Genomic DNA, 18,208 nt, shown 5'->3' with positions numbered 1-18,208 from the left:
ATTAATTCTTGCAGTAGTTACCCTGCTGTGCCATGAACACCAGAACTTCGCCACCCCCCCACACACACACACCTGCACGGCTGCACACAATGCCACCCCCCCACAATGCCTCTGACCCCAGGGCCTCCAGCAGGAGGCCACCTCTGCTCTGCTGTCTCCGTGTGCAAGCAATGATGGTCTTCTGAGCCCAGCTCATGTGACCTAACAGGCCCTGTCCCCACGGGACTGCAGAACACAATTCCTGATGTGGCTAAGACACACCTGTGTGTGCTCTTCCTATGCTCAATCTCACATTGAGCCCTTTGGGGCCCAGTAAGCCTGGTGTCTGTTATAGAGCAAAGAGGTGGCCTGAGAAACTGTGCATCTTCAGTTAAAAAGTAAACCCAAGCTGGGTGGTTGTGGCATGTGGCCTTTAATCCCAGCATTGGTGGGGGGGGGGTGGCAGAGGCAGGTGGGTTTTACCCAGTGTTGGTGGAAAATTACAGAGGCCACTGTTTTGGCCAAAGCCTCTGCATCAACAAGCAGAGCAAAGTCTCTCACCCCTGGCTCCAGCTGTGAGGAAGCTGGGAAGTCCCCTGACAGACCAGTTTTTCTAGAAAAAGCAGACTCCGGTCTGCCTGAGTATAAAAAAGCTCATTTGCTTTAATCTTTACCCAACAAATAACTAGCTGTAACTGGATCATAATCAGGGTTTTTCCTGTGCCTTTTCCTTGTGTTTAATTTACAAAGCCCACTGTGGTGAGGGGTGGAGGCTCTCTCTCTGTTTTGTAGAGGACAAGGACAGATCTGTGGCCAGGCTCCTACAGTATCGTTTTTTGACGAGGTCAGACTTTATTGTCTAGGCTGTGTAGTACAAATAATATAAACCCAGAGACAGATACTGGGATTTAAGATGAAGATCAGAGAAGCAAAGCATCCAAGCCACCAGAGAGCCCTCACCTCTACCTAGGCTGCAGTGACCTGCCCTCACCGAGGCTGGAGACTGATTGCCCAAGACTGAAGGCCAGCTTTGAGACCAGCTCCTGTCTTACACACCTCTCTAGTGCTGGGATTAAAGGCCTGACCTCTGTTTCTCTTTTAGACTGGTTCACTCTGGTGTAGCCCTAGGTGGCCTTGAACTCACAGAGATCCATCTGCCTGTCTCCTGAGTCCTGGGATTAAAGGTGTGTGCCACCACTGCCCAGCCTCTATGGCTGTGGCTGGCTTTGCATTCTGATCCCCAGGCAAGCTTTATTAAATCATAAACAATGTATCACCACACGGCTGGGCTCTAATTCTTGAGCTCAGTGACCCTCTCTCCGAAGTCTCGAGTCTCTGGCCCACAGGCACCAGCCACCTCTCCTTTTAACCAGCAGTGGCGTGTAGTTTGCGCATAGCCCCAGACATGTCAGCATGGAAGCTCACAGAAAAGAGCCTGCGAGAGTTCTCAGACTAGCTCCGTGGAAAGCCGAGGCCCTTTCTGCTGGCCAAAGACGCAAACATTCCCTCTCTGCATTCCTGGGAGCCACTGAGGTCGGTTACCACCAAACTATATCTAGGGCAGGATGGCCCTGTGCCCCGGGAAAGCCAGACGAGGAAATAAGATCTCCTGGAACTGGAGTTACAGGTTCTGGGAACTGAAACAGCGTACACACACACACAGGACTAGACAGCCACAGTCTAATAAAAATCCTACTTCCTTGAGGACTGGTTGTGTGGATTTCAGTGACTCCTGCTTACCTCACTTGCCAAGGGCAAGGACCCGCGCTCCCTCAGCCACCACTATAACAAAACAAACAATGCTGCCTCCATAACCCAGTACTTGGGCTGCTGTTTTGCCTTGTGTTTGCTGTGCTGGGACATGACCCCGGGGCTGGGTAAGTTATCTGCCATTCAGCCATCTCAGCGTGTACACATATTTCAGACAGATACTGTAGATTCATTTCTCAAAAATAGTTTCCAGGTGGTGGCGCACGCCTTTAATCCCAGCACCTGGGAGGCAGAGGCAGGTGGATTTCTGTGAGTTCCAGGCCATCCTGGTCTACAAAGTGAGTTCCAGGACAGCCAGCTGCACAGAGAAACCCTGACTTAAGAAAATGACAACAAAAATAGGGTCTCCGTCTGAATGATGGCTTTAGGACAGATAATCCTACGGTTTGTAACTTTTCCTACCATGGGATTTTTCCTTCTCTTTCCTCACAGGGGAGTTCAAGAGTGTAAATTCAGTTCATAATATCCCTTTAAGCTACTACATCCAAGCATCCTTAGAGTTTTTCCCAATCAAAACACAAGGGAGAAATTCCAAGCCATTGATTCACAACTCTTCAGTTCAAGTAGAATGCAGAGCATCCGTGAACACGGGAGAAGGGGGAAATTGTTTCTATTCAATAGTTGAGTCTTCTGATGCCAATGAGTTACATAGATGGATTAAAAACAAAACACCCATAATTTCAGTCGTTTTCAATGCAGATCTCCCTGCTGGAGCAGGACATGGCCAGGCCTGCAATGGGGGCCTTTCGCAGGGGAGGCAGCTGCACCCCGGAAGGGTACCTCTCCCATCATCCACAAGCCACTTATGGCATGTCCTGGGTGTTTCATGGACACAAGCTAGAGCCATCTGAGAAATGGGAACCCCAATTGAGGAAATGCTTCCCTAAGATTGGGCTGTAGGCAAGCCTGAAGAGCATTTTCTTAATTAGTGACTGATGGGGGAGGCCAGCCCATAGTGGGTGGGGCCATCCCTGGGCCGGTGGTGGTCCTGGGTTCTATAGAAAAGCAGGCTTTGTAAGGAGCAAGCCAGTAAGCAGAACCCTCCATGGCCTCTGCATCAGCTCCTGCCTCCAGGTCCCTGCCCTGTGTGAGTTCCTGTCCTGACCTCCTCCAGTGATGAACAACGATGCTGACATGTAAGTCACATAAACCCTTTCCTCCCAACTTGCTATTGGCTGTGGTGTTTTGTCCCAGCAACAGTGACCATAACTAAGATGCCCTCTTTTCTTTCCTCTCTTCTGTGTGTGTGTGTCTCTGTGTGTGTGTGTGTGTGTGTGTCTCTGTGTGTGTCTGTGTGTGTGTGTCTCTGTGTGTGTGTGTGTATCTGTGTGTGTCTGTGTGTGTCTCTTTGTGTGTCTGTGTATCTGTATCTGTGTGTGTGTGTGTGTGTGTGGCAGCCAAAGGGCACCTCAGTGTCATTCTTCAGAAGCTGTGCAGCATGTTTTTTGAGACCAGGTCTCACTGCCCTGGAAGCCGGCTGGCCAGTAGCCTCTCAGGCCGTCTCTGCTTCCCCAGTGCTGAGTTGTGTATGCACCATGCCTGGTTTTTTGTTTTTGTTTTTGTTTTTTTTTTTCTCCTTTCTTCAATCCTGGTTCTTGGGATGGAAGCGCTTGGCTGACAGAGTACTCTCCACAGCTGCCACACACACACACACACACACACACACACACACACACACACACACACACGGGAGGGGGGGAACGGACGGACGAGGAGAAGTGCTGGAAGGCTGGGCTGCTTACAAGGCGGGGTGCAAACATGGAAGCTCAGGGACGGCCTCTCAGTAAAGCAACCTGAGTGAGAACTGGGCTAACCCATCCTAATTACAGGGCTGGGGAGGGTGGGGCTGATAAGCTGTACAAGTCTCGTCTGTGAGGGGAAGAGAGCCAAAGCGGGCGTGAGAAACTGGACAGTGCCCAGTGACATGCCGGTGCGGCTGAGGCGCGCAGCCCGGCCGTGATGCCGGAGTTCTCCGTGTCTCCGTGCGCGCCTGCATGCTCGCCGGCTTCCTTGGCACCAACCCATTAGTTCTTGAATAATTCCAGCTGATATTTACAGCCCAAACCCTGAGAGCTGAAACAGTCTTAAACTTTGTGTCTACACAGATCTAACCGTATAGTTATAAGATGAATCGGATGGAAATGATACACTGAGACCTTAGCATGACAGTATATTGTGAACATTCCCCTGAGTTACAGGACCCTTGCAAGGCGCCCAAGCCTGTGAGCACTGTTATCCACACAGTAAAGCCCAGGTGGGTGCCATCGTACTGACGTACCCCACCTGCAACAGACTTCCAGAGTGTGGGGCAGGGACTGGGGGGCTGTGGGGGGCTTTGGGGGCCAGGCTGCCTTCCTGGAACCTGGACAGACCACCCTTTAGTCTGGGTTCCCTCAGCAGCAAGCACTTAGTGGCTTCTACTAGGAGGCCACAAGTAACTTTCCCATAACAGAAGCATAATTGTCACAAAAGCTGACCCGCGTTCCATCCCCAGCACTCACATAAAAACTGTGTCCCATCACCCCAGGGACAGGACAGAGTAGAAGCAGACAAATCCCTGAAGCTAACTGGCCTGCCAGCCTCCCTTAAAGACTGTCAAATAACAAGGCGGCCACGCTGGCTCAGCAGGTCAGGGTGCTTGCCACCTAGCCTGCAGGCTCAGCTCAGTCCCTAGGTCCCCGTGAAAGCTGGGAACCGGCTCCTGGAAGTTTCCTCCGATCTATTCACACACACAATCGATCCACCAGCCCATGGGAAACTGCTAAAAGCGAGGTGGGCTGCTCCTGAAGATAGACAGCCAGGTGTGACCTCTGGCCTACACACACACACACACACACACACACACACACACACACACACATCTGTGTACCTTTTGTAGGTCTGAGGTAAACATTGATGACTTTTCTTACTTCCTTTTCTGAAATAGCTATTCATCAATTACCTTTCTACCCGATAAACTGGCTACCTGGTAAACTCCTGCCTGTCTCTACTCTCCAGATCTCCAGTTACAGGAAAGTGCACTCTTGCCTGGCTTTTATTCAGGGATTTGAGCTCAGGTCCCCATGCAAGCACTTTACTTACAGAGCCAACTCCCCAATTCCAGAAAGATCTTTTGAGCCGATCATGGGCATCTGTCCTATTTAGCATTACCTGAGGCTAATTGGCCGGCCAGCCTACCTTAAAGACTGACAGTCTAGATTCATCTGAGAAGAAACAATTCATTAAGGCATTGCATTTCTGTGGGGGAGTGTCTTGATTGTTAGTTGATGCAGGAGAGCCTATGTGGACAGCACCGTGCCTGTGCTATCTGAGAAAGTTAGTTAAACAGCAGCCTGTGAGTGAGCCAGGAAGCAGTGTTCCCCCAGGATTCCTGCCCCAAGTTCTCACCTTGAGTCCCTCAAAGATGAAGTATAAACTCAATAAACCCTTTCTAACCTAGTTACTGTTGGTCAGAGTGTTTTTATCACATCAGTAGAAATCATACTAGGAGCTGGATGGGGGTGGCACACGCCTTTAATCACAGCACTTGGGAGGCAGAGGCAGGCGGATCTCTGAGTGAGTTCCAGAATAGTTAGAGCTACACAGAGACCCTGTCTCAGAAACCCCCCCCCAAATAAAATTGGGAGAGCAGCATAGACGATGGGTGATGGATGGATGGTGGATGGGTGGATGGATGGATGGTGAATGGATGGATGGGTGGATGGGTGGGTGGATGGTGGGTGGGTGGGTGGATGGATGGATGGATGGTGAATGGATGGTAGATATACTGTCTTAGGGTTTTTATTGCTATAAAGGGACAAAGCAGCAACTCTTGTAAAGGAAAATATTGAGGCAGCAGCTTATATTTTTAGAGGTTTAGTTCATTGTTATCATGGCAAGGAGTATGTTGACTGGGAGTATGGTGGCATGCAGGCAGACATGGTGCTGGAGAAGTACCTGAGAATTCTACACCTGGATCTGAAGGCAATGGCGAGGTCTGTCTTGATGGGTGTGGCTTGAGCACATTTGAAGCCTGGCTTGCAAAGTTGTCTCCTAGGATATTTGGGTCACTTGAGTCTTCAGTTAACTGGGTTTGGTTTGTGCTCAAATGATTCTAGCAACTGCTGAGCTAGCAAGGTTGAGTTGCGTTTGGCACACATGTGCTGTTTGAAGTGGTTACAATCCAGAGTGGTTATGGCACAATCTAAACTGATTGTGCCCAGCAGAAATGCCTCAAGTCTGAAACACTGGCTCACTCTGTATTGTGTCTCAAGGTTTTACCTCAGAGCCTGTCCCCCTCAGAAAGTCGATGATTCATTGTAGTCAGCTGGGATTCTGTGTAAGTTAGCTTCCCATCATGTGGCAATCGAGCCTAGATGGTACACTTCTGGGAAGACAAGGTTTATTGGGCACTTTAGGAGTGCCCATCCTCATGGCTACCCCACCGCACGACTCCGGCAGCAGTGGGGGTTTGTGCTCAGGGAGCCTGTTGCTTAATGTCCAGGAAGTAAGCGTGGAAGGGGCCAGATTCCCAGTACTTCTAGGGCACAGCCCAAGACCCAACTTCCCCTGGCCAGGCCCCTCTTTCTAACTGTGTACCACCTGTAGAGCCTGAAGGCTAGAGACTAAGCCTTCAAACCCCCTGCCTTTCGGGGAACATTCTGGAACTAGCTATAATGGTCCTTATTTCATATGGCACAAGAAGGGAAAACGTGAACGAATACTTATGGTACAAATGCAAAAATATATGAAAGCCTCGCCATGGTCTCTTCAAGTACTTCCCTTCCAGGGTTCTAGAATTGGAAGGAGGTGCAGTTGTGGGAAAAGCAAGCGCTACTCTTCGAGGAAGCACTTAGGGGAGACTTAGGGCAGCAAGGGGCTGGTGGGGAAACCTTGCAGGGGCAAACCATGTGTATCTGAGGGGTGTCCACCTAGGCAAAGTCAGGGTACCCCCTGAGGGCTGTCTCCCAGGGAACAGCCTCTCTCTTTAGGGTCCACATTTTGAGGTTGAGGTGATCTGAGCTGGTAATTTAGTTTCCTTCCATGATTGTCTCCGCATCCCTCCCCTGCCCCAGGCTATCTTGGGAGGCCTGGGAAAGCCAAGGGAAGGGACAGGAAGGAAGGTCCACCTGCCTCTTCAATCCTCCAGCATTCTACAAGGGGAACTCCCTGACAGCAAGAGGCACGTAGGGAGACTCGCCCAACCCTACCAGCGTGGCTAAACAGGGTCAATGAATGGAACAGAGGAGGAGAGTTTCCTTTGAAGACACACTCATGGGCATCAGGCATGCCACTGAAATCCTAGAGATTTTATTTATTGTAATTTAAAAAGGAAGTCTGGGTTGCCTGACAGACAAAAGTATGGCCTTGGGTTTGATTGCCGGCCAAAGACATACATCCACATTGTATGTGAGCAGAGGCTCATTTTATGTATTTGAAAGATGAGGTTCTATTTATTTTTAACCTTTGTACACACAAGTACAATTTTACAAACCATAAACGATCAGGGTGTGTTGGTGTTCAATACAGCGGGCGCTTCCATGGCTGGGGAAGGGTTGTGCGATGGGGGCCACTCTGGGCCTCTGGAACAAGATCCTGTCTCCCTCCCTCCCTTGAAAATGGAAAGTGCAAACGGATTTCTGTTGAATTTACTGTGACTGGCAGTTTTCCTTAGTATATTACAGTTTTCTGTGCCTGTGCAGGTGGGTCTGTTTGATCTTCCAAATGCACAGAGTACCTTCCCAGTGAGAAGAGGTTGGTGCAGGGTAGGTCCAGGGCTCCAGTGTACACAGCAGGAAGAGGCTGGAAGACAGGGGTGAGGCCAGCGCTGGCAGCGACTTGTCGGCATCTGCCCTCTGAAAGCCCCTTTGCGGCTAACCGCCATGCCCTGGGGTTAGCCTCCACCACTTGACACTGCCTCTCCTCTCTATGGAAGGGGAATGCCAGCTGCTGTGGGAAACCCCCAAATTCTACCACTCTGAAAAGGGTTCCATGCCCTTTCAAGTTTACATAGCACAAGCCCCCCAAGCTAAGTCATGTTAGGGCCCATTCCTCTGCAGGGCATGGTGGCTCATGCTTGCAATCTCGGTGCACCCCGGGATTTCCACCGGTGGGAGGCCCACCAGGAATTCTGGGCCAATCTGGACTACATAGGCCAGCAGGGGCTGTGGTGTGAGGTCCAACGGCCCCAAATAAGTGAGTCAAGCAGCCCTCTCCCTCTCCCCGTTTTTTTTTTTTTTTCTCGTACTTGTAAGGAATCAAAGAAAAACTTCCAATGTATATGTAAACTGTCAACTGCCCAGCTCGGTTCTTTTCTATGTATTGCCAAGGAAGAAATTTCTAGAAGCCAATCTGTAGAGATGATCTTCATGAGGGGGCAGGTGCCTGGCCATGCAGATGCCTATCAGTAGGTCAGGCTGTTTGTTCTCTAGGCAGGTCTCACCAGGGAGCCCTGGCTGTCCTAGAACTAACTATAGACCAGGCCTGCCTCGAACTCACAGATCTGCCTGCCTCTGCCTCCTGAGTGCTGGCATTAAATGCGTCTGCCACCATTCCCAGACCCACAGGATGATTTTTAATGTTGAAAACTCTTCAATTATTATTATAACTTGAACTACAAAAATATTTTAAAACTATGTTTAGGTTTTGTTTCTCTCTCTCTCTCTCTCTCTCTCTCTGTGTGTGTGTGTGTGTGTGTCTGTATGTGTTCACACCATGGTGCTACTGTAGAAGTCACAGCACAGCTTGTAGGAATTCTCTTTTCCACCTTGTAGGGCAGGGACTCAGGTTTGTGGAGCTTGGGATCAGGTGCCTTTACCCACTCAGCTCTATCTACTTCTATTCTTTTTTTCTTCCTTTCTTCCTCTTTCTTCCTTTCTCTCGAGACAGGACTTCTCTATGCCTCCCTGGCTCGGTCATCTATTTCTTCTTCTGTTATCTTTCTTACATGATGATTATCAGCATTTCATTATCAATAAAAAGGAATGCTAGAGGTATGAGTAAAATAAACTCTAAAAAAAAATAAAATAGCTGCCATTCTTTTATAATCAATTGTAATTATGTTATGTTCAGGGTCAGGGGTTCTCAATCTGTGGGTTGCAACCCCTGCATATCAGGTATTTACTTTGTGATTCATAACAGTAGCAGCATTAGTTATGAAGTAGCAAGAAAATAATCTTATGGTTGCGGGGTCACCATGACATGAGGAACTGTATTAAAGGGTCACAGCCACTGGCCTAGATCATTTTCATGTGTGAGCCATAACTACCCTAACTGTCTGTGTTTCCCGAATTCTCCATGCCGTTCTTGCGTGTGACAGCCAGCCAGCCAGCATGCCTGCTCTCCGTTACACATGTGGGGCACATCTGTTCCTTCAGCATCTCAAGTATTTTCTGTCGGCTGCTCCACACCACACATTGCACTAAGATGTGCAGTTCAGTGATCTTCCTAGGAGGGATATGTAAACATATTCTTTCTACATTTTGTGTGTGCAGGTGTGTCTGTGTTTGTGTGTGTTAATGTGTGTGTCTATATGTTCATGTGTGCACATGTGTATTTGTGTGTATACTTGTGTGTGGCGGCCAGGGGTTGATGCTAGCATCTTCTTCAGTAGCTTTATTATTTTTTTTACAGTTAATGATTGTGTGTCTACGTGTGTGTGTGTATGTAGTGACTGTGTTCAATAGCATGCTCTTGAAGGTCAGAGGACACCTTTTGGATTTGATTCTCTCTTTCCACCGTGTGGGTTCTGGGGACTGAACTCAGATTATCAGGCTTGGTGGCAAGCGCCTTTACCTGCCGAGCCATCTTCTTGGCCTTCCACCTTATTCTCTGAGATGGGGTCTTTCACTAACTCTGATTTGGCCAGGCCTGCTAGCCAGCAAGCTCCAGAGGCCCTCCTGTCCCCACCGCTGGGATGCATGGGCACACTGTGGCATCTGGCTTTTTTCAATGGGTACCAAAGATCTTCACACTGAATAAACCATTTCCTAGCTCCTCTGAATTCTTACCAGTGAGCAAATACCTTTATTTTACTTTCTCCTTTGGCCAGCAGCTTGGTTTATAATGGGCCTTTTAAGTTGAAAGCATTTTGAATGTGTAAGCCAGCGCCCTCATTTAACCTTGTTTTGCCCCCAAATCGGTTTGTGACCACAGCATTTTCCCTCTTTCTAGCATATTCTTGGATCCTTAGTTGTTCATATTTACTCTCTGAGCGATTGGGGGTCTACCCTCCATTCAAAAAGGCATGGCTACAGGATGGTAGCAGAGACATTTTGGTAGTGGAATCAATTTTCTGGTAAGAAGGGTCTCTGAAAAAAAGTCCCAAGCCAAGTGTGCTATAGGCCTTGCAGTCAGGAAGCCATGACTTATTTCTGTATGCTACCAGGTTCTAAAGACTGTAGAGTCAAGCTCGTTAGTGCATACAAGTCCCCAGAAACTGCTAGATATCAGGAATAGGACTGGGGTGTGCTTCAGCAGTAGAGCTAGATGTGGTACCACCTTCTGTAGTATTCACAGGTCCAAGGTTAAAATATATAAATGTGTTTCTTGTCTCATGAGGAGGTAAATTTTATTTGATAACAAGATAAATGGAAGGAAGCTGGGTATAGTATTGCATGCCTTTAATCCCAGCACTTGGGAAGCAGAAGCAGGTGGATCTCTGTGAGTTTCAGGCCAGCCTAATAGACAAAGCAAATTCCAGGACAGCCAGGACTACACAGAGAAACCCTGTCTCTAGAGAGAAAAAAGGATAATACTAGGCAATTTTAGGAGAATGATAAAGTGTAAGAAGGGGAAATTATGTTGGTATTGTATCTCCCACTTTCTGTATATAAACCAACTTCTTTATATCTTTTTTCTTTCTGAGATGCTCCTGCTGTGTATGTAGCTCAGGCTGGCCTCAAAGTTGCGGCAATCCTGCTCCAGCCATCTGTGAGTTGGTATAACAGGTATTCAGCACTGTGCCTGGCTCTTAGATCAGTTTATTTTTTCTTGGATGCGGACTGTTTGAAATTTGACAGCTTCATACGTGTGCACAATGTATTTTGGTCACTGCCACACACTCGTTGCCCTCCCTTTCTCCCCTCCCACTAAATCCTCCCTTCTTGGTAACAGCCTGCCTTCTACTTTTATATCTTTTGTTCTGGTTTTGGGTTTTTTTTTAACCCACTGAATTTAATTAGTTACTTAGATGAACATTGGTATGGGTTATCCGCGGGCACACAGGCAGCCTACCAGTGGTTATACCGCTAGTGAAAACAGCTCTCCCTCCCTCAGCAACCACCGACGATCCCTTTCCCCATCCACGATAGGATGCTGATGGCCCCATCTTAAGCAGGTGTCCGTAGCTGTTTTGAGGTCAGGAATGTTCTGGCCACGTCATTTCCAATAGACAGTCCTTCATAGTACTTCCGCTCATCCTCCGGCTCTTACATTCTTTCTATCCCTTCTTCCATGATGTCCCCTGGGGGTTTTGAAGAAGGTAATATGAATATCTCGTTCCCACTCAGCGGTATTTTCAGCACGTTGTTCAGTTTCGAGTCTCTGCAGTTCCCATCACCCACTACAAACAGAAGCCTGTCTGAGCAGGGTTGAGAACCGTACTTGTCGTGGGCATAAGCTTGCATATTCAGAAGGCAGTTTGACAGCACATCCCATGGGGAGACAGAGACAGCTCCGAGTGAGTGAGGTCCTGAGTGATCTGTGCTGGTGACACGATCATGGCCATGTCAAGGACTCAGCTCCATGAGGAAATGGTTACTCCTATCCCCACCCCCTAGATGAGGCTCAGAGGGATAGCAAAGCCTTCCTCTGGCCCATGTGTGGATATTGATAGTGTGTGGGAAACACATCCACCATAGCTTTCTGCCCCTGGATATCTGTGGCCTGAAGACTGCTGCCCTACAGAGGCTGCTCCTACCTAGAGTAGTTAAACCTGGCTCTGTGAGCCACCTGTATACCACTAACCCGAATTCCTTGTTTATTTTCAGCTGTATGCAATAACCCCACCTCTGTCCAACTGTATATAATAAATGTGCCAAGCTTCTGAGCTGATAGGTTCTCCGTCAGAGGGTGCAGGCCTCCCCATCCCAACATTCTTCGTGTGTGTGTGTGTGTGTGTGTGTGTGTGTGTGTGTGTGTGGTCTGTATTTTCTTCATCCCTTCATCCCCAATCAGGCCCAGGAGTCATGCAGGATTCAACAACATTGGATAAGCAAAACAATAGTAGTAGGTTGTCTCCCAGGGCCTATGACCTCTCTCCAGTCATTAAAAAAATCATGTCTATGGGTGTTTTGCCTGCATGTACCATGTGCTTGCCTGGTGCCTGCTGAGGTCAGAAGGGGGCATCAGATTCTCTACAACTAGAGTTATGAATGGTTGTGAGTCACCATGTTGGTGCTGGAAATTAAACCTGGGTCCTCTGGAAGAACCACAAATGCTCTTAACCACTGTGCCATCTCTCCACCCCAGAAGCTGCTTTTTTTTCTTTCTTAACTAGTGGGGAGATATTTATAATTGCTAGGAGGGAAGGGTGGGATGTAGGTTAACAAAAACTAAGGACATGTTGAAAGTCTTATGAATACCATTACTTTGCAAGCTTATTTTAAAATAGGGGTTTGTTTGTTTTTTAAAGAAGGTGTTTGGACAGAGGCAACCTTTGTTATGAGCAGTTTTCCTGACAGCCTGGTCTCTTCAGCCCCAAATAACATACAGAGACTGTATTATTTATAAAGCTGTTGGCCAAGGGCTAGAGCTTCTTATTGGCAAGCTCTGTCTTAAATCTTAACCCATTTCTATCAATCTAAGTGTTTCCACGTGGTCTTATCTTATCCGAGGGAGGGTGTGGACCTCTTCTCTCAGGTCTCTACATCTTGAATCTCCTTCTACATCTCCCAGAATCCTCCTTGTCTCACAGTCCTGCCTATCTTGCCTTCCCATTGGCCAATAGTACTTTATTCATTAACCAGTAAGAGAAACACATTTACAGAATGACATTTTCCATCGAACCTTCATGGGTGAATGTTTTCCCCAGAAGACATGGGTTATTAAATGGCAGGTGTGTGATACTTCCTACAAGCTGTTTATCAGGGGGGCCCAGATGCCCCCCAAACAACACAGGCTATTGCAGTTGCCCTTGGGTGCTCACAGTAACTACTGCCAACACCACATACTTTGGTTGCATGACAGAAATAAAGTCAGAACGGACCTGGAAACTCCTTCCTTATGGACAGCTTTGACAGTAGAGGCAGGAATTCTGCAGGTCACTGGGGAAGGAAGGTCATCTGGCCTTACTCAGTAATGGACTATGCATTCTCTAAGAGTGACCAGTCAGGTACGACATACAGATAACAACACAATGGTGCTACAACTGCTCAGGGGGAAGCCAGCTGCTTTCTGATTGGATTTGGAGTCTGTCCCAAAGAAGGAAATGCTTGCCTATTACTGCACACCTGGTCAGAGACCCATGGCTGGAGGGGCTGAAGAGACGGCTCAGTGAGAGCACTGGCTGCTCTTCCAGAGGGCTGGGTTAATTCCCAGAACCCACATGGTGACTCACAACCTTTCATAACTCTAGTTGAGGAGGACCTGAGCCCTCTTCTGACCCAAAAGCACCAGTCATACATGTAGTACAGACATACATGTGTGCAAGACACACATAAAAACACAAATTAAAAACATTTTTAAAAAAAGCAGTTTCCTTCAGATGGTGGTGACTTAGTCTTTTAATTGATGCCTGAATGTAGAATCTCCTCCATTTTGTCTTCTATCCCTGATATTTGTTCTCCTGCTTTATCTTGCTTACTGGTAATACTTTTCCCTGTAGTTTTTATTTGATGTACTGAGCTTTTTTTTTTTTTTTTTTTTTAAGTTTTATTTATTATGCATACAGCGTTCTGCCTGCATGTGTGCCTGCAGGTGGGAAGAGAGCACCAGATCTCACTACAGATGGCTGTGAGCCTCCATGTGGGTGCTGGGAACTGAACTCAGGTCCTCTGGAAGAGCAGCCAGTGCTCTTAACTTCTGAGCCATCTCTCCAGCCCCCTTAAACATTATTTTTATGTGCAAGTGTCCATGTGAGTGTGCTGAGGGTATATGGGTGTTCACAGAGGCCGGAAGGTGGCACCAGACCTCCAGAGCTAGACTCAGAGGCAGTTGTGGGCTGGTTGTTGTGGGTGTGGGAACTGAGCCCAAGCTCACCGCCTCGTTTGGAAGAGCCACACGTGCTCTTTAATAGGTTGTCTGTAGCCTGATGATAGGTCTTTCTGCCGATGAACTAAGCCAGATCAGGCAAAATTGAAAAAGGAAAAGAACAGATTTGTGTTGAACAAAGCAACTCCCAGGTGAGTCCTCCAGCCCCAGCGATCAAGGTGGGAGAAGTCACACACCTGAAATAAAGCAGGGAGCTTAAATGCCCTGCAGGGAAGGATGAAGGTGGTGTGCCCACACAAGTTGTGTTTGTGCCCAAGTACCGTCAAAAGCTGAGCACTTCAGGCAGGAGCTTGGGCTGCTGTCAACTTTAGGGGAGGAGCTGCTATAGCCACCAAGAATGTGGGCCTGGACTTTTTGGAGCTTTTCCTTTGTTGGAGATTCTCTGAGAGGGCGGGGTTTGGAAAGACAGGGATGGGGATTTTCACAGGTGCAGCTGGAAATTCCAGCTGAACACTCTTAACCACTGAGTTATTTCTCCAGCCCCAGGTTTGCTGAGATTTTTGTTCTCAATACAGATGTTCACTTTTTGTTGTTGTTCTTAAGAAGCTCAGTTTCCATGTTAAATTTCGTCTGTCACAGACTTTCTCATCAACACGGCCAAATTTCTTCTCCAGATCCTGCATTCATTTCCTTACTTCATTCATTTCGTACGTCAAGTCACTGATAATTTTTCCAGGTAGACTTTTAAATTCTTCTAGCATTTCAATCATTTTATTTCTTCAGATTCAGTAATAGAAGAGTGGTGATCTTTGGAGGAGGGTTCCGTGTGTAAGAATGGTGATCTTTGGAGGAGGGTTCCGTGTGTTTCTGTGCTGTGATTTGCACATCTTTTGGTGTGGCTATCTCTGTTTTGTTTGGAGATCTCAGTGTCCAGCCTTATTTTGACAGCACAATTCCCACTGCAGCTCAGCGAGTAGAAATCACTGTAAGGACTATAAAGCCAACACACAGATACAGTAATATACTCCATACCACAATGACCCAGCCACGCAATGAAGTTAAATATTATATAGGATAAATTCATAATGGTAGTTGATCTAAAAAGTGTGGTAGGTGAAGTATAAAAAAGAAAAACCAGATTAAATGAAAGAACTACAAAGAAGAATGGGAAAATGTTATAAAGGACGAAAAAGAACACATGTTAAGAAAAATCTGGTTGCACAATAAAGCAAAAAGGGGATAAACAAAGTTAGGTAAAGGTAAGAGGCTAGAAAATAAAGTAAAATATTACTAAAGTATAGGAAAGGGGAAATGGGAAAATACTTAGGAACAAAAACACAGTATCAGAAAAATAAGTTTCCCAGTTCTTTTTTTTTTTTTTTCTCCTGGACCCTTTAACAGTGTAGCCAGATAGATGGGCAGGGCAGTCTGTCAAATTTGGAGTCTTTTTTCTTCCCTAACACACACACACACACACACACACACACACACACACACACGTGCTTGTGAATAGCATTCATAGCCTTGGTCCTGTAAATAACAGTGTTTGATTTAAATTATTACAAATAGGTGTATTGGGGGTGGGAGAGAAAAAGTTACATGTACATGGCTTGAGTATGATGTGGTGGAGGGACTGGATTAGGGAAAGGACGATTCCTACATATTTCATGTGACTAAATCAATTGTTAGATTAAAAGTGACAATAACTGGAGGGAGCTGAAGTTTGATTTAAAAAGGTCATACATTAGCCTGTCACAGATCATTGATGCTGATGGGGGTTATGAGATTTCTGGGTCATGACTAATTTTCGTAGAGCAGGGGTTGCCTAAGACCATCGGAAAACACAGATATTTACATTACGATTCACAACAGTAGGAAAATTACAGTTCTGAAGCAGCAATGGAAATAACTTTATGGTTGGGGGTTGCCAAAGCATGAGCTGTAGCAGCATTCGGAGGGCTGAGAACCACAGGTGTAGAGCAACGAGCACTATCAGCTTTCTGTTCACATTGACTGTCGGTGTCCTCCCGCGGTGGTTCGCCAGGCAGCTGAGATGGATGTTGCACAAGCATAAGGTTTGCATCATAGGTGAAGAAAGTTTGAATTAGAAAACCCTGGTCTTGTCCTGGAATTCAGTGGTGTGATGTCTGCGTCGTGTGTGTAAGGCCCTAGGTTCGATCTCTAGCGTTGCAGCAAGTAACAAAGCCAATCTTTTTATTAAGAGGGTGCAAACAACCCCACCTAATTATGCCCTAGAACACACGGTACTTGTTTGACATTAAACTGGGTTCTCTCCCTGAATTCTCTCATCTGTTTAGCTTTTCCCTGGTAGAAGCTAAAGTGGTCCCTGCATTTGCAACTCTCAAATAATTAATTGTGCCGGAAGAGAGAGGGACTTCCGGTTAGTTGAAGCCTCGGTCCTTGTGAGCTCACTGGTTCTGGTTGGACACGATGCCTATTTCTAAATTTACTAGAGGACATCGTTATGTGGTGCCTCTTGAGTGGGAGGAAAAAAATGCTGATAGAGCCGATACATATGCTCTATATTTGTACCTCCTTAGCACAAATAAACTGTATAGATTTATTATTCATGCACTGGCTCGCCCAGGAGGGCTCACATAAACACAGCACTTAAAGATCTGCACAAGCTGCTGCTCAGAAGGGGGTCAGTCTTGCTGACATCCCTTGCTTTTCTGTGTCCTCCCCGGGATGTTACAGTAAAAGTGACCACCGGTAACAACTACTCAGTGAAACGCCTTTCCCCACCTCAGAATTCTCTGGCGATGGCTCTATATAAAGATCTGTTTGGGTCAGTGCCTATCTCTTGGCCAAATCAGTGCTGCCAGCGGGAAGGAATATTTTAAAAGGGCACACTCTCACAAGGCCATCTCCTCACGGGGCTATTTAACTGCCGCGGGGGGGGGGGGGCGGCCTGGGAAGGTTCCTGTAGCCCTCGGTGTTGCCCTGGGAGGGACCCTTTTGTACGAGGCTTGGGCTTGTCGCATTCGAGGAAAGACGGGATGGGGACATAGTTCACGAAGGACCACAGCGATCGATTTAAATAAGCAATGAAGTTCTAGCACGTGGCTCCCGAGAATGGCGGTGATCGCGAAGAATCGACCACCAGAGACCCTTACTTCTCTTCTTTCTGTTAATATCACACAGGCGGAAGACTTCAAAAGACTGCCGCTTTCCTCGGTTCGCTGTGCCCCGGCGAGCACTCCCGAGGGTCTTCTGCAGGACTCGCGGCTGTTTGTGCGTGCCAGCTGAGCACGATGCTGTAACCCGGGCGCTGACTGAGTGCTGAGTGCTGAGGCCCGAGGTGGGAGACAGCGGTGGGCAGCCGTCAGGGATGCTGCGGACGGCCCCGCACTGGCCCCACAAGCTTCCTCTCTGCAATGCCCCGGCAGGGATTCTGCAGGCGAAGATCCCACCCAGAGAAGGCCAGCGAGGTGCTCCGCCCAGAGGCGGGGTGGCCCGGCAGCCCAGGCCGGTTTATCCGGTTGGAACCGCCGAGGTACGCGGACGCAGACAAAAGTGTCACTCTAGGGAGCCGAGGACGCCAGGCCGGAGCTGGAGGGGGAACGCGCTCTCTTTCCTGCAGCCCGCGGCTTTCGCTAGGACTCGCTCGGGTAGGTGCGCGCGCGCGATCCCCCCCCCGGGTGCCCGGGACTCTGCGCAGGCGCCTGCAGAGCTCAGCGCTCGGCACGTCCTCTCGCGGGTTCCCCGTCTTCCCCAGCGCCTTCCAGCCCCGGGAGGCGCGGTGCTTTCTGGGTGTTGTGGTTTACGTCCGAGGCAGGGCTTCAGGCGGCGGGGGTTACCAGAACTACGACTCCCGGCGTGCCCCGCGCGGGGCCACGGGGCGGTTTGCCCTGGGCGGCCCTTGCCGTCAGAGCCGAGGCTCGGAGGACCCGGGAAGCCGGCTGCGGCGGGAGGAGGGCGTGCGCGTGCGCGCTGGGCCGGCCCGGCCCGTCCCGCTCCGTCCCAATCATTGTAAACAGGCGGAGGCTGGGCGGGGCGGGAATGGGGCTCCCGCGGCCCGGCAAGCGGGCGGCGCAGGAGGCGGCGGTCGAGGCGGCTGCGTGAGTGCGTGCGAGCGAGCGGGCGGCGGCGGCTGCTGCAGCGGAGCCGACGGTCAGTGGCGGGCGGCGGGCGGCGGGCGCTTGCGGGGGCCCGGGAGAGCCTGTGCCTGTCAGCAGCGCGCGCCGGGCTCGGGGTCCCGGGCTGAGGACGGGAGTTGGGGGTGGGGGGCGTGGCTCCCCGGGAGGTGCGGCCCCGAACCTGCGCCCGGAGCCGGCGCCCCGAGCCTGCGCCCCGAGCCTGCGCCCGG

The sequence above is a fragment of the Phodopus roborovskii genome, unplaced genomic scaffold (assembly GCF_943737965.1).
Source record: "Phodopus roborovskii unplaced genomic scaffold, PHOROB, whole genome shotgun sequence".
Classification (NCBI taxonomy): Eukaryota; Metazoa; Chordata; class Mammalia; order Rodentia; family Cricetidae; genus Phodopus; species Phodopus roborovskii.
The sequence above is the reverse complement of the archived record's forward strand: the minus strand, read 5'-3'. Positions refer to the sequence as shown.